We start from the raw sequence: 21,995 nt of genomic DNA on the forward strand, positions 1-21,995 counted from the left end.
CATGAAAGTATTTGTAATTTTTGACGTTGCTTAGAACATATGTATTTAAGGAATAAATACAAAACACATGTATTTAAGGAATATTTCTGGGACTTCCCTGGTAGTCCAGTGGTTAGGACTCCATGCTTCTACTGCAGGGGGCACGGGTTCAATCCCTGGTTGGGGAACTAGGATCCCACGTGCCACATGGCCAAAAAAAAAAAAAAAAAGGAATATTTCTTATATGTCCAAAATCTAAATTCTAGTCCTCTGGCAAGTACTTCAAGGGAACTTGGGGTCACTGCCAAAGCTATGTTTGCATGCCTCGGGTCAGGAGTTTATCAGGGTGCAAGAACTCTGCTAAAATGTCTGAGATCACATCAACACAGAGGCAGGCTCCCCTCTTTGTATTGTTTCTTTACACTGTTAAAAAATAGAGTTCCTTTTCAATAGTTTCTTTATATTGTTAAAAAGGAGTTTTTAAAAAAAATTGTTAAAAAATTAATCAAATTCAGAATAAAATGGCAAAGTCAAAAGTTGGCTGACGAAGACTCTCTACCTTTCCAAAAATATAAACATGCTAGATAATAATGTAAAAAATTGAAAAAAATATACGTTGACAATTTCAATATTTTGAAATCAAGAAAGGGGAAATTGCCAGGTTCTAGAAAAAGGAAAACAGAAAAATGGAGTATTAGAGGGAGCTGAAGCCAAGTACATGCTGAAGCCCAATGGCTCACGTGGATACTGGAACTGGAAGCATGTCATGAGACTGGAAGACTAAAAAGCAACGGCTATTGATACATGAACAGCAAGGATGAATCTCAGAATAATTCCACTGAGCGAAAGAAGCAACACCGAATAGAATACCTATTGTGTGATTCTATTTATAGAAAACTCTAGAACATGCAAACGAATCTAGAATGACAGCAGATCAGTGGTTGCCTGAGGATGGGGGAATCAGAGAGAGAACTTACAAAGAGGCACAAGGAAACTTTTTGGGGAGATAAATACGTTTGTTGTCCTAACTGTTGTGATGGTTTCACAGGTGTATACATATGTCAAAACTTGTCAAATTGTTTACTTTACATATGTAGAGTTCATTGTATGGCAGTTATACTGCATGAAGCTGTTAAAAAACAAACAAAATGAAGATTCAAGGAATTGAAGCATATCCTCCTTCCTATTTTTATTTATGCAATATATTTGTTGAAGGAACTTGGTGGTTTGTCCTGTAGAGTTTCCCACATTCTGGATTTTATTGATTGCAAAAAAAAATAATCCTTCCCTTTTAGAACTATATAATGAAATATATGTTTATCTTTTTTTATAGGTGAAATCCATGTGAGGGGTAGGGAAGAGGAGATTGGCCATATGGTGATAATTGTTCAAGCTGAATGATTGGCACATGAAGACATTATACTATTCTCTCTACTTTTTGTGTGCTTAAACACTTTTTGTAATAAAAAGTTAAAAATAAAATAAGTCCCAAGTCTCATCCCAGAGTTACTGAATCTCTTTGGGGTTAAGTATAGAAGTCTGCATTTAAAAAATAAACTCCCAAGGTGATTTTGTTATACATTAATGAGGATCACTGCCCCAGACCAAGAAAAGGACTCTGATAGTGAAGTGAATTTCAGACTCCTGCCACAAGGTATGGGAATAGTTTTTGGTAGGTGTCCTTTTCATTTCTTATCGAATCACAAAAGTAGTACATCAGCGCTTCTTCTTCAGAGAGATACTTATGGCTCTGCTTGCCTCTTCTACTGCTGAGGAAATTTTCTGATCCTTATATACATATTGTTTGATTTTGTTCTTATTCACTCTTAAAAGGGTGATTATAATATTGGTTTGATTTATCATATAGGCTTAGTATGATTTGCCTGAATTACTCTGTATTTCAGCCCTGCATAGAACTGTGAAATATAAGAATTTATCTTCTATATCTATAGTTTCTTCTATTACATCTTTGCTCTCTCTGTGATTCCTTCCTTCCTCAGGTTCCCATTGTCTCTTTTTCTATCTTCCCACTAGTAAAAAAACCACTCAAAAACCATATGATAAACTCATTTATACAAGATTACTGATTAGAGTCATGAAGTGCTCTTCTCAGGGTAAGTTGATTTAAATAGGGCATAGGACTGAAGTCAAAGTTTTAAAAAAAGTATAGTGAAGGATTCTAAGGTATAAGGTAACCTAGTCAGGGAAGGATTTTGGGGTGATGGTGGTGAAGTTCCTTTCAAGACCCTGTAAAATTTTATCATGTAGGTTGTTACCTATTCATTCCATTGGAAGTGTATCCTTAGAAGAGTCAAATAATGCAACTACAGCCTTTTCTTCTGTAACATGCATGGAAAATTTAGCTTTGGCTGCAAGTAATAAAAAGCCAAATTCGAACTTTCTTAAGTAGCTAAGAAAATTTATTGGCTCAGGGAAGTTACTAAATCCAGAAGAAGATGGTAGGTTTCAATCTGGGTTCGAGCTCTTACACCATGTGTCAGCTTTATCCACAGGCTGGCTGCCCTCATGGTAGCAAAGTGGCTACAATAACTATGGGACTCACATGCATCCATCACACCAGGCAGAGAGAGACAGAGAGACAGAGAGAGACAGAGAGAGACAGAGAGACAGAGACAGAGAGAGACAGAGAGATAGAGAGAGAGAGGACTTTTCTTCTCCCAACAAACACAAGATCTGGCCTTCCTTATGACTGGACCAATTTAGACTTGTGTTAGTGTCTATCACTGACAGAGTCAGATGAGGACCTGATTAGGCTGATTATGTACCTCACTTAGGGTCTACACTTGGAGCTGGAGCTGGGCCTGTTCACATTCAAATCATTAGCTAACTTACAATTGCAGAGGGGTGGAAATGCACACTTGGGTGAGAGTCAACCAATAGTGCACATTATAAGTGCAATATAATAATATTCCACTCCATTAAATACCATAGTTTAAATTCTAATGTTTTTGTTCACCGTTGAACTTGTTTCCAGTTTTTGATACAGTATTATATTTTAAATTGGGAATTGCAGACCCACATGAAGGAAACAGAGCAGTGTAAGGTACAATAAGGAATGTAAAGACTTTGGAAAAGAGACAAAGCATGTCCTGTAGCTTACTGTCCTCATGTGAAAATGTAAGCCCACTGTTTCCAAATCTTCCACTTTTTAAAAAGAACCCCTCGGGGCCTCCCTGGTGGCGCAGTGGTTGAGAGTCCGCCTGCCGATGCAGGGGATACGGGTTCGTGCCCCGGTCTGGGAGGATCCCATATGCCGCGGAGCGGCTGGGCCCGTGAGCCATGGCCGCTGGGCCTGCGCATCCGGAGCCTGTGCTCCGCAACGGGAGAGGCCACAACAGTGAGAGGCCCGCGTACCACAAAAAAAAAAAAAAAAAAAAAAGAACCCCGAAAAGCATGTGAAGTCTTCTGGCTTTTAACTTTGGCTAATTTTTTAAGCACCATGCAGGCCAAACAAAATGCATTTGTGGGTTAGATCTGGACCTAGGCCACCAGTTTCTGTCATGTTATGAATCATGTTAGAACATTTTATAACACCTCCCCTCAAAGTAAGAGCTTCAATCCTTTCATGGACCAGGGCTGCTAGTGTATGCTTAATACTAAGAAAGCCATAGTGGGGAGAGAAGTGAGCATCACACACTATAGAAAGAATGCTTTGTTATTAGTTCTTTGGCATGTACTTAGAACTGTTTTTTCTGGTAGTGAGGATGAGTTTGTACCAAATCACCTTCACTCTCTCTTATCTAGGTTCTCTTGTGACTTGTCTCTTATCTAGGTTCTCTTGTGACATCTCTTATCCAAGTTCTATTGTGAGGAACAGCTTGGTTTTACAGAATGACCCCTGGTGATTAGAGGCGTAACATGTGGCCATGGGACAGAGTTCTTTTCCTTGTAGCAAGCTGGCACATCAATGATCCTATAATAGTGACTTGGCTGTTATGCTCCACTCTAATAGGAGAATTAACTGGCAACAGCCAATGGTGGACACTGTTATTGCTGCCGAAGGCATATGGTAATGAATTTGGGAACACTAAACTTATTTTGGACTTGTGATTTAAAAATTTTATTTCCTTTTTCGGGGCCTGTTTCTTATTGAATGCAGCTAATTATCACAGTGTTGCCATTTTTGTCAGAAAGTTTTTTTCTGGTTAGCAGATATCAGAAGGCAGAAACTCTTTTTCATCTATTGACTTTCTTATGGTGTCCAGTGTAACTTTACTAGTATTTCGTTTAGTAGAGGCTAAGTACATAGTTGTTGGCTTATTTATTAATAGATATAGATGTTTTGAGTTATATTTAACTTTATTAAACATCAAAAGACCAGCATTTATTGGGTCAGGCCCAGAGCTAGGTAGTCTCTTGGGTTACAGAGCTTAAAGAAGCCCAGCAGGTAGGGGAAACACAAAACAGTTGCAACACTCTTAATATGTCCCAACATCTACAAACATTTAAATTAGGAAAAAGGCGTGGTGGAGGGCGCAGTGTGTGTGTGTGTGAGGGGGGGAGAACTTGAGAGGGCTCTTTGGACAAATGTCATATTTCTCAGGTAGCTTTTGGATCTAGGTGGGGAAATGAGTGCAGGGGAATTGAGGTAGGACAGAGGGAGAATTTTAAACTAAAGAAGTCACTCTAGATCAGAAATCATTGGACATACACTTAACTCTTGCTGCAATATATTCACTTATTCATACAATAACATTTATGGAGTACTTTCTATGAGTCAGACACTATGCTAGGCATGGTGGAAGATAAAAATGAATGAAGCAGGGCCTCAAAGATTCTCTACTGGGATAAAGTATTGCACAGATTTACCCAGGTAAGGGTGAATATATTCGGCGCCACAAACCTATAGAAACAACGTGCTAAGGAAATTCAGAAAATTTCCTGGTCATTTTTGCCTGCAGTATCTGGGAAGGAGGATATCCACAGTTGACGGATCAGTACAATATTAGTAGATGAAAAAGAGTTAGCTTATTTTCTCTCTACTAGTTTGTTCCCCTAGATTTATGACCCCAAAGGATAAAAAGGTGCAAATGAGGGTACGTTTTCTTTATAAATACATAAGAGTGCTTCCTGTTCATTCCGCGCAGGTTATTTTCCTCTTCAATCTCCCCTGAGTCGCACAGAACGAACCGGCAAGGGAGCACTTCGTCAGTACACAAGACACCTTGAAAGAGGCACAGAAAAGAGTAACTGGCGAGAAAAATTAGTATTCTTTAAAAGGTGACTTCCCTGAGGATTACTGGGCATTATTAAGAACGAAAATATATGTAAGCCAGGTTTATGAGCAAGAACACAATCGCCCCAAACTCAGAATTATCTAAGAGCTCGGTAACCGCCGGGCAGGGCTTCAGCACGACTCGCTCGGGGCTCGGGGACGGCCTCAGCTAGCCCGCGCGGGCTGGCTCACGGCGCGGTTACCCTCCGGGAGGTTCTGAAGCGCCCCGAGCGCCTCTAGCCCCTTCGCGGCTCCCTACTCGTAATAAGCCAGGTCGGCCGGGTCTCCACTCGCGGGCCCTAACCCAACCACGGCCAGGTGGGGACGTGTACGCGCGTGCGCGCCCGCCGCCCAGGGCAGAGAAGGTGCCTCCGCCCTCAGGAGCGCGCACGCCGCGCCGAGGGGCCCGGACGCGCGCGCTCCCGACTCGCCACCGCCTCCTCCTCCTCCCCGGCCCGCCCCCTCCCTCGCCTCTTCCTGCCGGGCGGTCCTCCTCCCCTCAGCTCTCCGCTCCCTCCGCCCTGCTCCCTCCGCCCTCCCAGGGCTCTGGCGGCGGCGGAGTGAACGGGACGGGCCCGGTCGCAGAGCGCGGGGCGGCGGGTGGGACCCGGGCGCCTGGCAGAGTTGTTCCGGCCCTGCCCGCGGAGACGTGAGGAGGTGAGGCGAGGGCGGCCTCCTAGGGGCCGGCGGGCAGACAAGAGACCCGGAGCCGGGCTGGGGGTGCTGGCTTCGGGACGAGCCGGGGAGGGTAGCGGTGGGGGCCAGGCCCGGGACGGGATGCGAGAGGACCTCGGGAGGAAGGCTCGGGGAGGGTTCGGGACTGTCGGTGGCTTCCCGGACATCGCGGTTCTCCCGGGCGGCGGCTCTTCGCGGCCCGGGCGGGCGGGCTGTCGGGGTCGGCGCCCCTCACCTGGGGGCGGGGTTGGTGACTTGGGAGTTCGTTTCCAGCTGTGCCCTCCTGACATCGCCGCCGCCTCCGTCGCTGCCGCCCGCTGCTACGCCGTGCCTGCTGCCGGGTTCTCAGTCCCAGCAGCCCCACGTCCGGGGGGCGTGTGGTTAGGTTATTTTCTTACCCACATTCAGGCATCTGTTCGTGACCGCGTCTTGCCCTCGCGCTCCCCCTGTCTCCGCCCGGGTCTTTGCTCCTCTGCTGCTGTTGATGCTTGTGGTTTTGCTGGATGGGATAGGCTGCGTCCTGGGCAGATCTCTACTTTCAAGAAATGCCCCCCTTCAAAGTTGACGCCTGGCCATGCCAAACAACCCCCGTCCAGGTTGTGGGTGCTCAGTGTCCTGATAACTGAGTCAAAGTTTCTGAGACTGGGCTAGTAGTTTACACTGGTCGCCAACGGTGCAGGACTGGGCAGTGCGTCAGCATGTGGAAAGGGGCCACTGGCCAGCGGGAGGTGTCCGGGTGCTAGGGGACTGGACCGACAGGGTTTGTTTCTGATCCCAGGGCAGTGTGTCCAGGTGCTTGTGTATTCTCCTTATACTTCTCAGGATCATAATAGAAAATGTACCAAAATTCACCTGGTCACTTGCAGAACTGAGGGTTTCATGTAAGTGATAAGAATTGTCAACCTCATTATGCTAACGGTAAGGAGAACTTTTGCTTGCCTGACAGGTTTCAGCGCTGACTGGAAACTGATTTCAGGGTCTGCATTTTTGGTACAGGAAGGTTTAGGGATTTTTAAAAATACATTGAAATTATCTTGTACATGGTGGGAGGTTAGTAGTTGCTTCTTAACGATTCTGACAACACAATATCGTGAAAACCTTCTGACTTTTCTCATAATAGTGTTTATATGTGGCTTCTGCTGCACTTCTGTAGAATATCCAGTAGTATGATGTCAGAAGATACAAACATGAAGTTTGCTTGTGGTCAAATTGGAAGTGGATTTTGTGCATGGAAAATATTGGTCCACAAGTTGCTCCTACTGGAAAACTGGCCTGTGATTCGTTATCTCAACAAAGTTCCATGTGAAACTGACAACGAAATTACAAAGGAGAAAGACCAGATGAATTTAATGTATGCATTATCTTCAGATTGTATTAAGTGCTCGCTTGGTAGGGGAGTTAGTTGAGACTGAGTTAGACTGATGTCTCTATTAAATCAGGTCAAAATGTGCCCTGGTATTATGTATTAACAAGTCATCTGGAGAGAAGTGGATGTAGTCTTTATAGGTGAATGTACTATATAGCCTACACTGTATTCTAGAAAGCTGGAAACAAGGTAGTAGGTCCCAGTACACTGGGACATGTAGTTAATATACCTACCAACATAAAAAGGTATAACTGTATAACTTTTTTTTTTTGGCCTGAGTTATTTTATGGGAATTTTTATACATTACAATTGTGATGTTCTGAGAATTTTTGTTCTTTTGCTAATTGTTTCATGATTCAGACCATTTTCTTTTCACTCTAGTAGTTTTTATGGTGTTTTAAAATTTGAATAACAGAATTTTATTGAGTATGTGAAACAGAAGTTTCTATGTTTATCAGCTCACCAATTCTAAATTTGTGACTTCTAAAAACTTATAATTAAAATTTTCTTTGCCTTAACCCAAAGTTGAACTCGTTCAATTACAGTATATTGAACTCAGATGATACAGCATTACAGCTGATAGTCCTTTTATCCATTCTTTTGGAGTAGTCAAAAGAAGGAATTCTCTTGTGCCAGGTAAAAATATTATGAGTTGGAGATAGCCAGGTTTCTAGAGATTAGCTTTGAAGAGAGTAGTAGATAAGTAGCAAAACTTTCTTGTATTGAGGGTGTAGAACTGGGTCTGCATTCTATCCTACTATTGTCTTGAAGTGGTGTAGGGATGATTATGGATGGATAGAGGGTGCTTGGAGAATGACATATATACTGTAGGCTATGGGATTGCCAGGCACAGAGGTTTTTTGCTATGTCTCACAAGTTTTAATGAGTTGCTACATGTGTATAGCTCTTGCTTTATATAAATAGGTCAGCCGGTGGGTCTGAGCATGACCAGCAGCCCAAGGCTATTCCAGCCTCTGGTACTGCAAGGACAGCTCTGGAATTTCTTACAGAGATAGTCTTATGAGCATTTGGCACCACAGATAGTGGAGGTGAAGAAAATCGAGCCTTGAGCCTGAGGTACGGTAAAACATACTCAGGTTTTTTCTTTTTTTAAATATTTATTTATTTATTTATTTGGTTGTGCCGGGTCTTAGTTGTGGCTTGCGGGATCCTTAGTTGTGGCTTACGGGCTCCTTAGTTGTGGCATGTGAACTCTTAGTTGCGGCATGCATGTGGGATCTAGTTCCCTGGCCAGGGATGGAACCTGGGCCCCCTGCATTGGGAGTGCAGAGTCTTACCCACTGGACCACCAGGGAAGTCCCAAAACATACTCAGGTTTTAAGGAGAGGTTTAATATTGTGAGCATGGAGAAAGACATTGCTTGACCTGACTCTTGGCTTTTCAGAATGGTTAATAATTTTCACTTTATGGTCAATATTTGAAATTAGGTATAAGTACCTGACTATCAGTGGACCCTAATAAGGAATAGTTAATGGAATTAAGCAGAACTTGTATCTCAACATTCTCTTTTTCATACTTCATTTACTTTCCATACTGCACTCATTCAACAGATAGGATGCCATACTTGAGTATTCCAAGTTTGTGCTCTTGCTAACTTCTTTTTGTCATCTTTTGGTGTTTTTTGGTGTAATTTTTGGGATTTTCCTGGGAAACTTATAGGCATATATTCAGTTGACTTGGAGTTAGATTTGGGCTAAGATTATTAGCCCACTTGAAATTCTGAGCCTTCTTGTTTTCTAAATAACCTTAAAATAGAAAACACAATTCTTTATAAACACTCATGAAAAATCTGGCTACAGACTGTGTTGTTGTGATAGACATAGTACAGCCAAAAATATATTCAAGAAACTTCCCTTCTCACCCAGTTTAGTAAGCTTAAATAAGAAGAAAATAAAGTATATTTTTTCAATAAAAGCCTCGTTTTCCCAGAATATCAAGTCTAACAACTGTTTGCTGTACTATTTTCCCCCTTGCCTCTTCTAAGTTCAACAAGTACTACATGTCTCTAGTCCATGGCAAAAACTTAATTTTAGTAGTAGGGGATTCCCAGTGCAGGCTTGTGCTGGAGAATTTGACAGGGAAACACCAGGTATGGAAATTTACTTTTTTTTTTTACAGCACTGGTTTTCTCTGTACCCAGGTTCTTAGTGGAGTGGGGGAATGGGCACATATCACAATTACATGGCCCTTTTTTCATACTGTATTTCCTTTTCCTCTCCTTCTCTTTCTCCTAACCCTTTGCTAAATGAGCCATTGCTACTAGTAGGGTGTTGTAGCCCTCGGTTGTAACTGAACAAAGGCTGAGAACCTTGGCCTTTTGCTAGTACTTCCTAAGCCAAATTTCCACTCCCTGTAATTTGCCTTCTGGCGGTATCAATAGGCGCCTCTGTTACTCTCATTTTTGAAGAGACATATCAATTTTGGTGGTGAAGAGATTACATATGTAACTAAGAGTGAGATTTATTGCATTGTGTAGCATACATGGAAGAGAGACTAGGAGATTGCTTAGCTGAACATTTATGAACTGTTTTGACTGTGGCTCACAGTAAGAAATACACCTTATACCCTGATTCAAAACACACACACACACACACACACACACACAATTGAAAGAAAAGTTTGGTGAAACAATACTTATCTTTTTAGGACCTTGCTGGAGCTGTCTCATCAGTTGGCTTGTAAGAGCAATCCTGCCTCTCTTCCCACGGAACTCCATGTGTAGCTTGAAATTGGCCCTGGTGGGAGTATTTACACCAGGGACACCTGCAAATGTTACAGTTCAGAGCTTTTCTCTCTCCTTTGGATAGCCAGTTAAACATTTACAGCATACCACAGCACTGCCTACAACACACTTTGGTATTTTCTATTCTATTTCATTTTATTAAAAAATGCTGGGTTTTGACACCCAAATTGATTTTACAGCCAGATAATGGATAACAGTTTATAGTTAAAAACTGGTTTAGTTCACCCTCTTCACTTGGTGGATGAACACACTAAAAGATCGAAGTTCAAGGTCACATAGCTAGTCATTAGCGAAGCCAGGTCTGGGGACTCCTAATCTGGAGTTGTTTCTAGTGGACTTATCTCTTTTCCTAACCCAAGCCATTCATGTAGCTCAATTAGAGTGTTTAATATATGTAAGACATTGTGTTAAGCAGTTTGAATAGAGATGAATAAGGCATGAACCTTGACCGTGAGGCATTATGCTTACGTGGGGGATTAAATATGGAAACAAAGATAATGTAAGGCAGAAAGTAATGTGTGCTAAAGAGATAAAGATAAGGCAGTACAAGTTAGAGAGAGGAGGGAGAGATTACTTTTAGTTGTAAGGATATGGGAAGAGGTGACATTTAAACCATGCTTTGAAGAATGGGTAGGATTTGGACATGTGGAAATAGGACAAATAGTATATAGAGAAAGGCCTTTCTGGGCCAGAGGCCAGGGCGATCAAAGGTATGGAGGGAAAGAGCTAGGCAAGAAAGAGTCAGTACCAGATGGTGAAGAACCTTGAAGGCCAGTTTTCCTTTCTGCTTTTCAACTCGTCTTTCATTTTTGTCTCTGGAGTCATCTAGTACTTCTTAATGTTAAATAAGCTTTGTATGCTGTGCTCCTGATTAGACTATGACCCAGAGAACACTTAAGTATCCTTAGGGTAAAAGCTGAGGGAAAAATTATTAGTGTAAGAGAAACAACCTTGAGTTTATCAATCCTAAAACTGTTGGAAAGAAAGGGAAAATATTTTCTTTGTAAGGAGATGCCATTATTTTTTGTTTGGCCAAATAGACAGCATCAAATTGGCTGTAGCAGTACAGGAAGCAGTTGTGAAAGTCTTTTCAAAGCGTCTTTAAAAATGTGCTTTCTAAATGACTGGATCTTAATTTTTGGAGGCAGGTTTGGTTTAGGCAGAAAGGCAGTTTATACAGATCCACAGCTGAGCTGACTGCTTTTCAGAATTTAGGGCAGCAAAGCAGGGTATTTCATACTATAGCCAGTTGTGAAGGATCGATTCTTTACTCAAAGAAGTTCCTTTGATTTCAGCATTTATGTCTTTGACAGCCTGTATGACTGGAGATGTTTTGAAGTCTTGGGTGGAGCTTGCTTTGTTCCACAGGGGAATTAGGTGGCTAGAAATGAAGACAAATGACAGTAAGTTGTGTCTGTTAATCAAATTGAAGCTCTGGTGGTAGTTCTCCAGGTTTTCTGTCTGTTGATGATTTCATACTCACTGCTTCTAATTAAAATGATGCACAGTCAATTTGAAGAAGCTTTACTTCTCTTTGACCTACCAGTTTTATAAAGCTAAAAGCCCTTTTTGAATGTTGCCCAGGTAACAACACATACAGACTGTTAGAAGTGTGTGGAAAATTTCGGTAATCTTGGTAATTAAGTTGCTATAGTAAAAAGCTTCTTGGTTGGTAAAAAGCTGGGCTACTTTTGGATGGTTGACAAGGAATTTTTGGGATGAGCTTTGGTTCCAAGATAAATGTGAATTATGTCTTTGCCATACTGTTTTCCTCATTTATTTGAGCTTCTGATATGTAAAGTATATTGTCCTGTTACTTTAGGTTTTAGCAGTTTCATATGAACCTCTCCACAAAATAGCATACCCCAAATAGCATGATAAGAGTTTAGATGCAGCATGCTTCAGATACCTCGCACCATTTGAATGGTGTAGCTAATCATGTCAGCACAGAGGTGGGTTTTTTTTTTTTTTTAAAGACGTGTTAGGTTTTACAAATAGAGTTTATTAAAATTCTTCCAAATTTTCTACCATCATTTTTTTGTGATACAAAGTGTGATGTTGATGTCCTTAATTTAAACTATGCAAACATTTTTCTAAAGATATACACATGCACATGGATGTGTGTGTTTATATGTATGTATAACACACACCCCACCCACTAGCTGTTGGAATTTATGGCGAAAACACAGTCTACCTGGTAAATGACTAAATATAAGTGGTCTGGCTCTTTGAAGACTATCTTTCAAGTCACAAATATGAAAATAATGCAAACCCAAAGGGATTTTTTGAATGCCGCATTTCCAGAAAAGTAGCACATTTTAAAAGGCAAGTGTAGAATTCATTCATGTACCAGTGAAGGATTTCTCAACCTCTCCCTTACCCTGTGTATTATGTACACCCATATTCTTCCCTCATTATCAGCAGTAGGCAAAATTACAGGACTTTAAAAATCAAACTTCACCAGAGGGGATGCAAATAACAAACACTATTTTTAGTAAAAATACAAACTTGTGGTTTTCAGTTTTGAAGGTTTAAGAGACATGTAACACTAGTTTTTGATAAACAATGTAGAGTATTTATTCTGTGCTTCAAGATGTACTTTGTCATTTTTGAGTCCCCTTGCTAGGAGCATTGTATAAATGCAAATGGTTGTTAGAGTGGATATTAGGTATTTCCTTGAATAGTTTCTCTTTAGTAAATTTATCTTGGTATGACACTTTGAATAAATTATATTTTAGTTTAGTGAAAAGTCAACCATTGGCGTGAGCCTATATATATACTGGCAGACAGTATGGTTTCTTAGGTTGTTTTATAGTAATTTTGTTGTCTCAGCAGCTAATAGCCATCAGACCGTATTCATTTATTATTTTATTTCCACAAAGATCTTCTCTCATGGACTGTATTCTTTCATTTAAAATCTTTGTCTCATATTTTGCCCTGCTGTTAGTGGTCAAATTTGGAACAATATTTTGATTTGACTTTGTCCTAGTCTTCCTATGCAAAGATGTATTACTGCCTATCAAGTTGGTACTAAATTGTAATTCAGTTAATGTCTTCTTTCCTCCATCCATTTTTTCCTCTCAATATTCTAGAATTGATTCTAACACTAACCCAAGCTTCCTGGTTAACATTAATGGGAAAAATGAGATTAGATGTTATTATTTAAATCCTAGGACCACCTGTTTGCCAATAGTAGTGAACCTATAAAATTTTTATGCATGAGTTAGGCAGCTTAATTTTTCACTAACGAGTCTAGGCCTCTAATTATGTATTTATTTTATTTTATTTGGCTTCATTGGGTCTTAGTTGCGGCACGTGGGATCTTCATTGTGGCATGTGGGATCTTTCGTTGTGGTGCGTGGGCTCAGTAGTTGTGGCACACGGGCTTAGTTGCCCTGCGGCACGTGGGGTCTTAGTTCCCCAACCAGGGATTGAACCTGCGACCCCTGCATTAGAAGGTGGATTCTTAACCCTTGGACCACCAGGGAAGTCCCCTATTTTATTTAATTTTCAAATTGAAGTATAGTTGATTTAAAAAGTGATAGTTTCAGGTATACAGCAAAGTGATTCAGTTATACATATGTATATATATATATATGCATATATATATATATATATTCTTTTTCAGATTCTTTTCATTATAGATTATTACAAGATATTGAATATAGTTCCCTGTGCTGTATAGTAGGTCCTTGTTGTTTATCTATTTTATATATAGTAGTGTGTATATGTTAATCCCAAACTCCCAATTTATCCCTCCTCCCCCCTTCCCTTTTCCCCTTGGTAACCATAAGTTTGTTTTCCATGTCTGTGAGTCTATTTCTGTTTTGTAAATAAGTTCATTTTTATCACTTTTTAGATTCCACATATTAGTGATATCATATGATATCTTTCTCTGTCTGGTTTACTTCACTTAGTATGATAATCTTTAGGTCCATCCATGTTGGTGCAAATGGCATTATTTCATTCTTTTTTATGGCTGAGTAATATTCCATTGTGTATATATACCACATTTTCTTTATCCATTCATCTGTCAATGGACATTTAGTTTGCTTCCATGTCTTGGCTATTGTAAATAGTGCGGCTATGAACAATGGGATGTTCTAATTTTAAAAAATTCTGACATGTGTTTTATATTTCTTGTCAATTTTGTCAATAGTTTTTTTGTGTGTGTGTGGTACGCGGGCCTCTCACTGTTGCGGCCTCCCCCGTTGCGAGGCACAGGCTCCGGACGCGCAGGCTCAGCGGCCATGGCTCATGGGCCCAGCCGCTCCGCGGCATGTAGGATCTTCCTGGACCGGGGCACGAACCCGTGTCTCCTGCATTGGCAGGCGGACTCTCAACCACTGCGCCACCAGGGAAGCCCTTGTCAATAGTTTTGATAGATGAAACAGGTTTCTCCTGTTGCACTTGGTTTCACAAACAATAAAATAGCAATCTCTACCATTTGAAAATATCAGATAAAAGTTTTAAAAGATAATCTAACAATAGTAGGTTAGAGAAACCAGTTCGTTTAGCAATTAATATGATACTTCTCATTTTGCTTGTAAATTTCATTATGTTTGCATGCTAGACGTAGTAGAACTTTATTATGCTCCACTGAGAATTTACATTTCTAGATAGAGAACTCTAGCAATTTTTGTATTTGTGAGAATTTCATTTGGAAGAGGAGCATGATAATAGTAGATTTTAGAAACTGTGATTGGCCAAAGGGAATGGAAAAAAAAATCAACTTTAAGCTGCAAATATAACTAAAAACATTTTTTGGTTTTGTGGAAGACAGGTGAATAGAACTTAAGACCTTAGTTCTTGATCTAGTGCTGCTATGAGATTCTGAGAACGTAAGTGACTTGCCACAGTTTTTTCCTCTTTGCATAATAATAATAATAATAAACTAACATTATTGAGTGTTTAATGTGTTAGTTATTATATAAGATAATATGCATTATCTAGTTAATTTTTGCAAAAACTGTCTAAGGTGGGAACTATTATAATGTCATTCCCAGTTTGCAGATGAGGGAACAGGCTTAGAGAAAGTAACTTATGATCACACAGCTCGTAAGAGGCAGGTCTCTTGCTTCTAAAGTTGCCTCATAGTGACTCTCAACTACTACTCTGTATTGCTGATTCATTAAATGGGGTTGATGATACTTGCCTTGCCTATTTCATAGGGTGGTTATGAGGACCAAAAAGGTAAGGTTTACAAAGGAACACCTATAAACGTGCCTGGTGTTTTCATTTTACTGGATAATTTTTGAGAAGCCAAAGAAGTCATTGAAATAGATAAGCATGTATATTACTTTTAATCACTAAAATAAGTCAAACCATAAAATAAAATAAGTAGAGCAAAATAAAATGGATTTTGAAAGGCTGCTATCTGCAAGGCAGAAGACATGTTTTGCGTGGGTCCAGAGGATCCGTGAGGGAAAGACAAAGGGAGGCAGAAATGTAGGGTGTATTGAATGAAAAGTGGATTGGATGCTCTCTACCAACCTGAACTCTTTCTGCAGTGAGGAGGAGTATATAAGTGACATTAGATGACCTCTGAGAGCCTTCCAACATCAAGATCTATGGCTGTTTGTAATGGGTGACTTTTATTTTATTTTAACACCTCAAAATAGCTAGATACACCCAAAAACTTTTATTTTAGCTTGGATAATTAACAACCACCATTCCTTAAATGTCAGGTTTTTTTTTGAACTTAGGGTGGAAAAAAACTATATGGTTGCCTGGGAAAAATATAGTTATGTATTTTGCTTTCTTCCCCCCAAGATAAACAGATTTTTTTTGAGGGTGCAGTGGGTAAAACAGCTTAATAGTATGTTGTCGCATGCTTGTGCTTAATACTTTTCTTGTGATTTTCCCTCAAGTTTATATTTCCTAAGTGTGTATTTTCAGAAGAAAGTTAATATCATTAAGAGTATGAAAGTTCGTTTTTATCGTATGGAGTGTTATGGTTTTATGGCTCTTTATACCGTTGATTTCATTCTCTGACATTGTTTTATTCAGCAAGCATTTATAAGGCAGAGAATGGGTTCAGTGCTAGAGAAGGAGAGATAAGAGACTGTTAAGGAGCTGACAGTCATACTGGAGAAACCTGCAAATGCAGTGGTGTGCAGCAAGGATGGGGCAGCTTAGGATATGTCTTACAGAAAGCTTCAGAAGATTATGTAACCTGGTCTGGGGTTTCAGGTAAGGTTGCTTGGAATATCTGAGTTGAGTTTAAAGAAGGCAAGAGAGGCATCTTAGATAGAGCTATGAAAATTTGAAGTTATAACTCTTAACTTATGTAGACCCAGTGGCAGCTCCTCGTCTCTCTGAAATATGCAAAAACCCCAAAGTATATATCATTTTTATAAGTAGTTACTTATAAATAAAGCTCTCACTGAGAACTTATTTTATACATGATGCTTGTGGTTTCTAAGGTAATAGATTAAAAGGAATAATTTAGAATTGAAATGTCATAAATATACATATTGATAATAACAGCAAGATTGCTGACATGATAGCAGGAAAGAAATAGGAAAAACTAAAAACCGTAGGTAGTAAAGGAAAACAGCCTTGCGCACCTACTTAGCTTTGGGTATCAATTGTGCTTCTAATAGTATTAGAATAATAATGAAAGTCTGTCATGTTCTCTCTTACAAGAAAAGGTTAAATATATGGTCTATATACACTTACAGGGGCATTAACGTTTTTTCTTAAAAAGATTTTTTAATATGAAATAGTATGAAAGCCAGAGGGTAAACTCTTAGTTCAGTTATCAAATTGTTTATCCTGAATGATTGATTTCCAAAGGGCGTTGAATAAGCTTAGATTTAATTTTCTTCGTATATATGATACATAGACCTGTGTATTTTATGGGATACTAGACATATTTCAGCACAGTCTTTGCTATATAACATTGGCCAGAAATTATTTGCTTATATAAAATATCAAAATTAGGGTTCTTGACCATTTGGGTATCAGGTATTTTTAGAGAGTGTGGACCAGATTGTCTTTCTGTTCTGGATGGCTTATAGTTGTGGTCTCTCTCAGCCTATATGTCATCATCTTGAAAACCTTCACTGAGACTATAGGCTCTGTTAGTAATCTCTCATCTGTGCTTTTGGAGCATTCTATTTTCCTCCCTGTTGTGATACTAATAAACATTGCATTGTAGCTTGTCTGTTTCTGCTTTAGACTATAGGCTTTTCGAGAAATGCAAAAAAACAAAAACTACTTTGTTTAGGGCTCTGGAGTTGGTCTCTCCTTGGTTTGAATCTTGGCTTTGTGTGGCATTGGGGATGATATCTGTAAAGTGGGGATAATCTTACTGCAGAGGGTTATTTATCTTAAATAAGTTAATGAATGTAGAGGAGACGTAACACAGTTCCTGGCACATTGTTTAGTGCTCATAAATGTTTCCTCCTCCTTCCTTTCTTTCTTGTTGTGTCTGGCACTTAGTAGGACTTTCAATAATACTTTCAAAATGGTTTCATAAACTGTGCTAGAGCTGAATTGGCTCTATCTATGTATCATTAACCTTATAAATGAATATTTCTTAAAATGAATAATAATGAGTATATAAAAATGCAGTCTTTGCGCTAGATGTCAGCAAATCATGTAGTCTCCAAATTAGATTATCAGCATGAAAAAACGTTCTCCAGGCCTTCTCAAGCTTATAATTGTTGTGAGGCAGTGGGTTTAAAGTAGGTGGAAAAGATTGTGGAGTTCCTTTTTCTGGATTTGCTGCTTTCTGACCTTGTTCACTTGTATTGGTGGCTCTGCCTCTTATTGCCATCATTTTGGCCTTTTTATGTTGGGATGGTCATTGATCTGTTTCTTGGGAAGGAAAGAACCCTGAACCTGACAGACTAATTAACTGTGTGACCTTGGGTAAGTAACCTTACTTCTGGGTTTATATATCTGTATAATGAAAGTAATAATACCTCAAGACTCTGTAAAAGTTAAGAAATAGGTGCCTGGTTATAGAAGGTGCTCCATAGATAGTAGGTATTCTTAGGACTTTTACCAAGCCAGAATCCTTAGTATTCCTTCTGTATTAGTAACTTTATTTGACAGCAGCAAACCAAAAAATGGGGTGAGGGAGAACTGGATGACCTGGGGAATGGTGGCAGAGATTTTGCACCAGCACTCGTGACCTCAGATGGGAGACACAGGTGCGGAGGGCTTGTAGCTTTATGTGAAGGAGGACGGGTGGAACCAGATTGGATCAGATATGGCATAACATCTGTAGTCTGGCTTAAAACCTCATAAACTGGTTGGGTGGTTCTTAATTAAATCTAAAAAGTTTTATTTATTTTTTAGTTATTAAAATGCTGACAGTGCTAAACTACTTGTTTGATTACAGAATGATTTTTCAGTGAGCTGGGTACCACTTATTCAAGGTTTATGAGCTGTAGAATTGTTCCTTTGTGATAATGTGTTAAGACATTTCTAGGAATGAAGTATTTTTCCCCCTCTCTTTTCCCCTTTAGTGCACAAGCTGTTGAGATGTATTGGGATCCTATTGGGATCTGCCCTTTCATTGCATCTCTACCGTTAGGTGCTGTGGAGGAATGTAAAGAAGTATAAGCATAAACCATGTATTTCAGTGATTGCAGTGGGGAAAGTGACATATACATGTATTAAAAATAACTGATCTGGGCTTCCCTGGTGGCGCAGTGGTTGAGAGTCCGCCTGCCGATGCAGGGGACACGGGTTCGTGCCCTGGTCTGGGAAGATCCCACATGCCGCGGAGCGGCTGGGCCCGTGAGCCATGGCCGCTGAGCCTGTGCGTCCGGAGCCTGTGCTCCGCAACGGGAGAGGCCACAACAGTGAGAGGCCCACATACCACAAAAAACAAAAAAACAAAAAACCCCTGATCTTTTAAAAAAGCAGAATTATTGACTGAAACATCTTATTCTCTTAGCCCAATATTCCTAGTGTCATTTAATATAAATAGTTTTCCTGGAAGAAAGTCTTAGGCTGTTGTATATGCAGGTGTCAAAAATGGATTAGAAAAGTTAGAAACTGAAGTTTCTGACTAATGTTAATTTTCCATCTTATTTGAAAATCTTTATTAACATTATCTTGTCCTGATTCCTTCTGACATCTTCTAAGAATTTTAAAAAGTATCTGTAAATCTTAAAGTGTCTTTACTTTGTCACCTTCAAATGCGATCATTGAAAAGTTGGTTAATTATTCTATGTATCTTTTCAAAGTAGATTAAGTTAAATCATCATGATTTAGATATTTTCCTTTCACAGTATTTTATCTTAGTTTGTGTATCATTTGAAAAAAATCATCATGTTAGTGCCATATTTATTATTGAATCTGTAGTATCTTTTATACTTAAATGGTACACATTTTGTTCAAAAGAAGCATTGCCACCCTCCCTTTCACCCCCTGCTGTACCTTGACTAACATTTGGATATAAGAGAATCTCTAATCAGAATGCTCTCTCCTTTGATTTTCCTGTTGGTGACTTCTTGTTGTCATTCACATCTCAGCTTTTAAAAAAATTTTCTCTGAGTCTTTCCCACACCACCCCATCTGAAGTGGTCCTTGATGCTCTAGGCTTGCTCTGCCATGTTGCCCTATGTATTTTAATTCAGAATACTTATCCCTATCAGAAACTTCCTTTCTTCCTTCCTTTCCTCCTTTCTCTCTTCCTTCCTCCCTCCCTCCCTCCTTTGTTCCTTCCTTCACTCCCTCCTTCTTTTCTTCCATTCCCCAGTAGCATGTAAGCTCCTTGAGAGCAAGGACTTAACCGGTTTTTTCACTTCTCTTATCTCTAGAGCTTCAAATAATGCACTCAATAAAAATTTGTTATTACAGGATGAAGCAGATATTCTTTCTCCGAAGTAGCTTATGACTATCTTGAAAGTTTATTTCACTTCATTATGCCTTGGTTTCTTCCCCTGCAAAATGAGTGGGGGATGGGAGAGGAAAGAGATTGAATTAGGTTACTTCTAAAATCTCTGACATTTAAAGGCTTGCTATTAACTTGATGTGAGCTTTGAGTTCTGCTCTAATGGTGTTGATGAAGTTTTGCTGAGCTACTTACTTTCTTACTCTGTCTTCTCTTGAAACCAGTAGTGCATATTTATGTTTGTAAGATTACTGACAGCATTGGAGAGTTAACTCTGTTTGCAGAATCAGAGTTTTTTGGTGTCTGTAGATTATTAAAGAGATTAGATCTGCAACATGATTTCTGTTTTGATGATCAAGTTTAGTTCTGTGGCATATCCAAGTACTAGGTTGATCTGATCTTTCTGGTATTTATTCTAAATATCAGGAAATTTCAGTCATCTCAACTTTTTAATTAATTTTAATTATGAGAGTTATGATTTCCATGAAATGAACCTTGAGAAAGTATACATATAAATAAAATGAAAGTTTATATTAAAAGTATTTTTGTAGTAATTTCTGGAAGGCACTGGGAATTGTAGATATAAACTAGTTTTTCATTTGGTCCATGTGACTAGAATTTTAGACGGTTGGCTGTTTTAGTCTTCGCTTGGGAAAGCTTTATTATTATAATGAACAAAAACATTTTTTGAAATGGGTAAAGGAAATGAGCAGACAGTTGATAGCAGAGGAAATACAACCTATAAGCAATTGTCAGAAGAATGTTAGATCTTCTCAGTAGTCAAAGAAATGCTTATTAAAACAAAATGGAATACTATTTTATACTTATTTCAGATTTTTTGTAAACCTCCCTTGGAGACTTCTTTTTTTTTTTTTAAGATGTTGGGGCTAGGAGTTTATTAATTAATTTATTTATTTTTGCTGCGTTGGGTCTTCGTTTCTGTGCGAGGGCTTTCTCTAGTTGTGGCAAGAGGGGGCCACTCTTCATCGTGGTGAGCGGGCCTCTCACTATCGTGGCCTCTCGTTGCGGAGCACAGGCTCCAGATGCGCAGGCTCAGTAGTTGTGGCTCACGGGCCAAGTTGCTCTGCAGCATGTGGGATCCTCCCAGACCAGGGCTCGAACCCGTGTCCCCTGCATTAGCAGGTAGATTCTCAACCACTGTGCCACCAGGAAAGCCCCCAGGTTTTTGAAAATAATAATATGTAATGTTAGATTTTAGTAAAGCAGGCATATTCAAATATTGCTGGTGGATTGTAATTTGGCAGGATGTATCTAGAATTGTTAGACTATTCATAATCTTTTCATAAACCTTTGATTCAATAATTTCACTTTTGAGAATATCCTAAAGAAATAACTACAGGAAAAAGAAAGAAAAAGATAAGAAACAGGTGTATGCAGGAGAATATTCAGAGCAATGTTATTTATAGTAGCAGCATATTGGAAGCAACTTAAATTTTCAACAATAGGAGACTAAGTTATGATACATCTATTCCAAGAACCATTATGTAGCATGAAAATAATTACAAAGACTATCATTTTAGGGAAGGGTGAATATAACCATTTAAAATACATAAGAAAAAGATCAAGAATGCACTAAAATGCCAATTGTGTTAGCTTAGTAGGATTATGGACATTTTTGTTTGTTTCTAAATTTGTATAACTTTTATAATGAAAAAGGTATAAGTAAAGTCAGATTTCGCTAGGTGTGATAATTTTATTAATATAACTAGGGTTGCCAGATTTAGCAAATAAAAATACATGAAATGTTTGGGATGTACTTAGACTAAAAATTAATTGTTTTTCTGAAATTCAAGGTTAAACTGAGTGTCTTATGTTTTATCTGACAACCCCAAGTATAACACATTTTGGTTATAGTTGAATGTTGTTGAGAAATGTTGGGACACTCAATAGCCCAAATAATTCTAAATATTGTTTTAAATTCAGTTGACTTTTTAAAATAAAACAACTAAGATTATTTAGCTAGGAAAATTACTCTTATGGTCTAATTTTTTTTTCTAAACTTGTTTTTGAGTGATGCTTGAAGGAAATATGCTTCAGTGTTTGGCAAGAGTAATTAAAAACTCTTGTTATTTAACAAAAACATAATATTGGATGCTGC

The 21,995-nt window shown here is 39.1% G+C and overlaps 1 protein-coding gene across 3 annotated transcripts in view; it reads left to right on the plus strand.

Annotated features, from left to right (window-relative positions):
- Nucleotides 1-5,709: 5,709 nt before the first annotated feature.
- RABGAP1L (RAB GTPase activating protein 1 like) overlaps nucleotides 5,710-21,995 on the plus strand; it is a 700,878-nt gene continuing 684,592 nt past the window's right edge. Inside the window, exon 1 of one of the 3 annotated variants that reach the window (XM_081224264.1) lies at nucleotides 5,710-5,872. The gene's annotated coding sequence lies outside the window, so the exon portion shown is untranslated. Of the gene's footprint in view, nucleotides 5,873-17,820; nucleotides 17,899-21,995 lie in introns of those variants that run through there. The other 2 variants (XM_081224266.1, XM_081224265.1) reach the window with 2 other exon arrangements.

This window comes from Mesoplodon bidens (genome assembly GCF_964165515.1).
Source record: "Mesoplodon bidens genome assembly, chromosome: 2".
NCBI classification, from domain to species: domain Eukaryota; kingdom Metazoa; phylum Chordata; class Mammalia; order Artiodactyla; family Ziphiidae; genus Mesoplodon; species Mesoplodon bidens.